This window comes from Etheostoma spectabile, chromosome 14 (assembly GCF_008692095.1).
Source record: "Etheostoma spectabile isolate EspeVRDwgs_2016 chromosome 14, UIUC_Espe_1.0, whole genome shotgun sequence".
Taxonomy (NCBI): Eukaryota; Metazoa; Chordata; class Actinopteri; order Perciformes; family Percidae; genus Etheostoma; species Etheostoma spectabile.
Genome location: NC_045746.1, coordinates 16,679,937 through 16,687,436, shown reverse-complemented (window position 1 = coordinate 16,687,436; position 7,500 = coordinate 16,679,937). Strand labels below are relative to the sequence as shown.

Sequence of the window (7,500 nt, the reverse complement as noted above, 5' to 3'; positions counted from 1 at the left end):
TCACAATTTTGATTCTGAAGAAAGAAACTTCTTTAGAAACATTTTGCTAATAGGATATGGAACTTTTTCCAAACTTTAGAATATGCACAGAAAAAAAAGAACGAGAGCCAAAATGCTATACAGTTTAAGATGAATCTTTCAAGCTCTATTGAAGAGCCTAAGAACTGCTTCAACAGGATAGTCATATGTAAGCATAACTGCATGGAACTATGTATTGGAGCAGAGTGTAAGATGTGACCTTATCGGACTGTAAATATATAGCTTTCTTTTCAGCTCTTTCATATGTCTCTGAACACACACTTCATGCAGTATGTGTAAAGATAGATGCCATGATGTTTGAAATTCTTAACAGCAAGCCTCTGGTTGGCCAAAACTGTGGGTTAAAACATTCAAAAGTGTCATTATTATATTGAAGGGCTTTATTGAAAAACTATTTATGGCCAGGTGTGTGCCTGAACCCGGTTAAATACAGAATTAAAGTCATAAGTGAGTCTATTGGTAAGAAATGAGGTAATAATAGGAATGACAAAAAAATGATAAGAATTTGTAAAACTACTGATGAATGGTGTCATGGAATTCATAAGACTCTTTTATTACAGAAAGTTATACATGTTTTAACAAAAATATACACAAGGAATTGTGTAGAACATTATATAACGTTTTGGTTTTATATACATTTTCTGTTCTTGAAGATGTGATAGGGATGTAGAGCGCTACCCATTCCACTCGATTTGTGATTTAGTGGAGAATTGCTGAAGTGTCAATTATGTAAGAGATGAAAATATTAAATAGAGCTATTGTGTGTATTAGACAGGCTTTGAGTTGGGAGTTGGTTGTTGTGTGTCTGAGTGGTTGTGTTATGTGTTGATTCTTATTGTGAGTATCAATGTTATGGATGTTTTGAAGTATTGTTAAAACATATGAAACCCCAGGAAGAGTACCTACTCTTACAATGCAGTAGCTAAACAAAGTGAAATAACTAAATGATAGCAAATAAATCTAATAAATGGCCTGCCAGTGTGACACATGTCTCTTTTGATATACGATATTTAACAAATCTGTTACACAGACTTTGTGGCTTTCAATTTCTGATATTTATCCATATTGGCTCAGATTATGTGCAGTAATAAATATCCTAACTTTTTTCCACCCTCTGCTGACATGTTGGCACCAGTACAGATAGCTACTGTATGTTGGAATACATTTCCATACTGAGCTCATAAGTAAATATGCCCAAATCTCTGTTCTCTATTGGTTTGTGTTATAGACAAGAAGTTGGTGCCACTACTCCCACTGACTGCTGCCGTACGTTACCCGGGTGTGCTCCACCACTTCATACTCATATTTCATATTTGCGCAATGAAAAAGATGCCAAATGGAAACCTCTGCATCAATGCATGCCTTCATCTGCTGGGTGGAACAGAAAAGTACGGTTGGTGTAACAGTCTCATGGTAAAGAACTGCACAGTGGAGTAAACGGATGGTAAAACAAACATGGTTTTAATGGGAGAGTGCACTCTGCTCCTCATCGTCTCATTACTTCACGACAACCCCCTCCTTTAGGTGCTGCTCTTATCCCGCTCCCTCCTCGTCTTCTTTCTTAGCCCCATCTACCTTCTGAATTCAGCTCTCTGCTTGTTTATTTGCAGAAGGGATGTTAGTATAAAACATGCCTGCCATTAATCACTCGATTAGTCATTTATTTAACCCTTGGTGAGTGATGAGATGCAGGCCTCACTTTGCTCCCTGGATGAGAAAATTTGAGATTTTATTGCTGATGTTGGCATCAATTAACACTGCTACACTCAGTCCTGGACATCAAGATCTGAATGGATGTCACTGTGTGTGTGTGTGTATTCGACATGAATGTGTCAAAACACGCCAAACGGACACAAATGCACACATACACAGTTTACTAAAAGGAAGCCTTGTTTGGCGTTCGCTACGGTTTTGCTTGGATATTTCTCCACCTGTTGATAGAGCTTTTCTATCACCACTGCTGTACATACACAGTACATGTGTGTGTGGGCGTGTGATGGATCTGTGTGCATCTGCAGCAGAATAAATCCTCCAGCCTTGAGCAGTGATGTATATTTGAAATGATTCTCAAAGCCAGAATATGAGTCAAGACGGTTAAAGAGATTTACACAATGTATTTCTAAGGGATTATGTGTCCAAATCTTGTCCTGAGCTTGGGATTTAGGTAAACACATTCATTTAGCCATCCATGAGTAAATGAACTTGTAGATTGCATCTATAGGTATGTACAACTCCTCTGTGTATTTGGACCAGGGGAATAAATACATGTTTTAACAGAGTGTGTATTGCATTTAAAAGTAATTAGGTTTAATCTCCTAAAGTAAATTTTATTTTGTTGGAGTAAAAATACATTAATATTTCCTTACATACAAACATATTATGTATATGTATTATAATGTTTGTGTATGTACAGTATCTCCCGTGAGACAGAGTGGCCTCCTGTATCTGGCAAGTGCAGTGAAACTGAGCTGGTTAGTCTGACCCACTTCTCTGTGCACCTGCCGTTTGTGTGAGCGTATGTATATGCAATGCCCATACATACACTACTTCATGTACATTGTGCACAACTTTGGTCTGTCTAGCCGGCTAGTCGGCTGGCTGCTGTTCTTGAAGGAATGGACTTACTTTTTTTTCCGATTGCTAAACAACAGTGGGCACTGGAGCTACATGGGCAAAACTCTACCTACAGTCTGCCCTACGAACATTCACCTGAGCTAAACAGTTTACATCAGCTGCAAAACTCATTCCAAGCAACGAACTCTGAACACACGGCTCAAAACAGGCTCAGTGCAGCCAAACAATCCTCACTGAGATAACACACACACACACACTGTCAGTCAGAACACACTGAGAGTAAAAACACTATAGCATCAAACACCAATACAGAAAATACTAACTTTCTCATCTCTACAGTTTGTACAATTTGAGTGACTTCACACTACTCAATAGTTTCTTTAAAGAAAAGATATATAGATTTTATATACCAATTTTCATGTAAGGTAAACCAGAAGGATGAAAATCAGCAGTTTGCTTCAATATAGTATTTTGTCTCTAGTAATTAATGGAATTACTGTTAAAAATAAAAAAAGGTACATAACAGTGACAAAGACAAAAGCAAAGTGTGACTGATCCTGCCTCTCTCCAGCATCATAGGGCAAGTTGTCTTCAACACATTGGATGTCTGCATTATCTCTAAATACTAATAAATGTGGTGTTTTCAATGCTTTCACCTCCATTGCTTTCTCAAAAACAGTGAGAATGCAGTTTTACTACAGTAAAAGGTAGTGTTTTTCCAATTTAGTTTTTTAAAACTGTGTATGTAACCTCAGACATCTTACTTGGGCATGTTGGAATCTTTGCTCTTTTACCCGTTTCTCTCAAACGGTACAGTGTGTAATTGTTTGTAATTCTTATTTTAGGTTTGTATACCAAAAAAGAACATATATGTTCAATAAGTAGTCTAAAGCAAGACACCCGCTTAGGCGATCAGCTACAATTACAATCAGCAGTGTTTGCTAGGCACCAGACTGAACTCTATTCTGCTTTGAATGTGTGGTTAACAGTTGTGACAGCAGTGTGTTACCATTTGAACAAATTGCTGTAAATCCACAGTGTTGTGCAGGATGTGGTTGAGCCATGGCATAAGTGTGTAGAGATTTGAAAACTGTGCTCAAGCAATGAAAAACAAACTAGAGTTTGGTCCACATGAACTGCTGCTGTGCAGACTGTAGTTAGAGTTTGGACATGTGACTCCGGTTGGGCCCACTGTCGTTTAGCAATAAAAATAAAACAAGTAACTCCTTTAACAGCACTTTGTTCCAACAACAAACAAACAGGCCTGCTGTGTGTCTCCTTTACTCTGCCTCCCTCTCTCTCTGTCCTTTTTTTCTTCTTGCCTTTGATTGAACATGTGTTTGTTGCTGTTGTGTGTCATAAAGATTCCACAGGAAAACATAAAAAGTTGGTAAATGTTCATATAGATAGGCCCTGGATTACAACACTATGCAAAATGACCACGTGTAAATGTGTGCCTGTGTATCTGCATTTTAAAGGATTGTTTTTCCCACATTAGAGCTGAAATCGGTTTTGATTTAAGAATTTCTTTTAAGGAGAAAGCAAAGAATTTGCATGTTCCTTCTTCTCAATTGTGAAAATGTCCTTGTTTTGATGGTACTATATGATCTTAAAATATATCTTTGAGGTTAGAACTGATTCTGAAGACATTATCTTGTACTCTGCAAGCTAAATTAAATTAACCAACGCTGTAAATGCCACTTCAGGCTTATCATACAGACCAGAACAATCAGAAAGTGTTCATGAGCTAATAACTTAGTGTGTCTGTAATTAAGAGGTTGGCTGGTAGGTAAACCCAGCTAAATAAAAATGACTCACTGTGTATTCATGTGTATGTGATTGCATGCATGCCAATTCATATTGTGCATGGCAAGGAATGTAGTGCACTAGACTCCTTGGATGTTAATTTGCAAAAGCATTCACACTGTAGTATAATACTGTAATGTACATGCATGGACCTGCATTTACAGAAGAACCAAGGGAGGATTTAAATGAATACTGTGTGCACTGGAAGGCAGTTAGCACGATTGTTATCTGGAAGCAGTCATTGTGAATCTGCTGTGTGTGGATGTGGACTACATTAAAAAACAGATATACTAGTAGATTATTGTTGTGTCAAAGTCCATATTTGAATGAATACAGTGAATTTATGGTGTAAGTATGCAACTAAGAAAGCAATATGCTATATACTGTACAACTACCGGTTATCTTCCCTATTGATTAATCTGTAGATTTGTAGAAAATACTGAAAATCTCATCACAATTTCCAAGAGAGAAAAATTGGTTAAATTGGTTGTTTTTGTTTGACCATTAGACTTATATCCAATAATAACATAATATAAAAAGCAGCAGAATGTATCTGCTCAGCACCAAACACAACTCCTGATAAATTCTAATGTTCTATGTGTCTGCTTACCATATCTAAGATGTGTTGAAAGTTTGTTTCTATTGCCTCTAAGTGGCCAAATAAAAAGGTAATGCAGGTTTATGAGGATGAAACCAGCAGATATTTGAAAAAGGGTTATGTGATTATTTGATCAACAACCAGCTATTATTTTAGTCAACTAATTGTTTCACCATTATGTAGTTATGTTTGGGCATGTGTACAATCTGTAGAAACATTGTATACCTAATGCTTTGACACTAGGTATTGTCTGAATGCATTTTAACCTCATCTGTATTCTCTTAATTGCACATTTAGTGTTTGTGTTGTTTGTTAAAAGACTAATTGTGCAAACACTTATATCTGTAGAAGTCAGCACTGCTCTGTCACACACACACACGCACAGATTTTATGTCTTCATGTTGCTATCCTTTTTCGTATTTCTGTTTCTGATCTCTCATGCAGAGACATAAATAGAGACACTGAGTTTCTCACACCCATCCTGTGTGACAGACACACACACACACACACACACACACACACACACACACACACACACACACACACACACACGTCAAGGCATTGGGCTCAGTGTGATACCACTATCATCGAAGCTGTGTTTACTAAAATTGCACCATTCTGAGTCACTGACTGCTTTCGTGTGTGTGCGTTTGGTATTGTCTGATAACCAAATCTGCTTCTCCTCGACACTATCATCTCCAGATCCAGATAAACCCGTCAGCTTCGCCGTCCCTGACTGACTTGTTTCTCCGTTACATTTGTGATTCTTGTTTATTTCTACAATAAACAAAAATGCCACTCACTCAGTAGATTCCTCTTTCCTTTCTGCCTCAAATGTATACTCATTCCTCATGTATACTAAACACTGACCATTCAACGAATATTGAAAGTAAAAGCGGAGAAAAGAGGGATGGAGGGGAAGCTGGATGGAGGGAGGGAGGGTGGATGCTCTTTGATTGACAGCAGCTTCTGGTCAGTTCATCTTCGCTCTGCTTCCTGTAAAAGGTCAGGTGTTAATAGAGCGTGTGTGCTCCTGTATATGTGTGTATGCATGTGTGTCCCTGTTCATGAACACAAGTGTGTAGTTGACCAAGGTTATGGATTATCTGCCACAGCGCACACAACAGGACACTGTCAATACTTTTCTTACTCATGTACACCTCATCGAGCACAACAAGACCTGAGTGGCAGAAGCGACTGTAATTTCTGCACATACACATTTAGACATAAGAATATTACAGGGCACATGACGGACTAGTATTTAAGAATCACATCATACTGTGATCTCAAACTCAGTTTGATTCTGGCCAGGTACCGCTGCCATTACCCCTCCTCTCTCCTCACATTTCCAGCCACTTCTTTACTAAAACAAACTTAAAAATCTTTAGCATATCCAGAATTCTGCTACTCCTGCTCTGGTGACCGCATCTCCCCTCCATTTTCAGCTTCGCCAGCACCCTTTACCAAAGTTCCACTGCAGTCTCCATTTCTTCATGCTAGCTTCCAGTCCCCTCCACCCAGGACCAAGCACAGAACCCGGGGTGACACAGCATTCGCCGAGCCACCCCGTTCCACTTGAAAAACTTTTCAAACTCACCTTTTTAAAACTTTGTTTTTATGTCATGCTCTACTCTGCACATGCATTGTGTTTTAGATGTTTTTTTTTCATACCCCATCTCATAACAATAACATGTATTATTATTATTATTATTATTATTATTATTATTATTATTATTAATACATTATTTATTTTTGACTTACAATGAGTTAGTAATATGACACTACATCTACTGTGTGATTTAAGACCGCAGTATGCACACAATACGGATAATAAAAAAGAAAGGCCTGCATTTGGGAGACAAAGGATAGAAAAATGATAAAGAGAGGGAGAGAAGTATCTATGCAGCCAGCTGCTGCAGCCTCTGGGAGTCAGGAGGAAGGGAGGGTTGGAGGAGAAAAAGTCAGAAAACCACAGCTCTGTCTGCAGGCAATGGGTCAGGCGCTTGGCTACAAAAGACACTAAACATGCCATCAGACAGAAGTAGAGGAAACATATTGTTGATGTATTTTATTGTAAGTGAAGCATTATTTGGACAATATAGCACCATGAAACCCAATTGTAAGAATGGACCACAATGTGAACACCAAATTGTAAAGATTACAGAGCATGGAAAGGGAAAATAGATCCAAAGAGTTAGAAAAGAGAGACCGAGTGAAAGGCAGGGGGCTTAACAGACAGTTCATGTTTCAGTATGCAGAAGAATGAGGTCTTCTAGTATCCACTTACATTAAACAGAGAGAAAGAGAGAGAGAGACAAATGTGAAGGATGTCTCGGTGATGTTACACGGAAACAACAGTGCCCATAATCTTTACTTTTCCTCCCCCTCACCATCCCTTCTGTCTTCATTTCAGTAATCTCCATGTCAAGAAAAAAATGGACCGATGTTTGCGCGTGTGTGTGTGTGTGTGTGTGTGTGTGTGT

General features: G+C 38.3%; 1 protein-coding gene across 4 annotated transcripts in view; it reads right to left on the bottom strand.

Annotated features, from left to right (window-relative positions):
- The window catches only part of ext1c (exostoses (multiple) 1c), an 81,528-nt gene that overhangs the window by 13,719 nt on the left and 60,309 nt on the right, over positions 1-7,500 (bottom strand). The window lies entirely within an intron of this gene.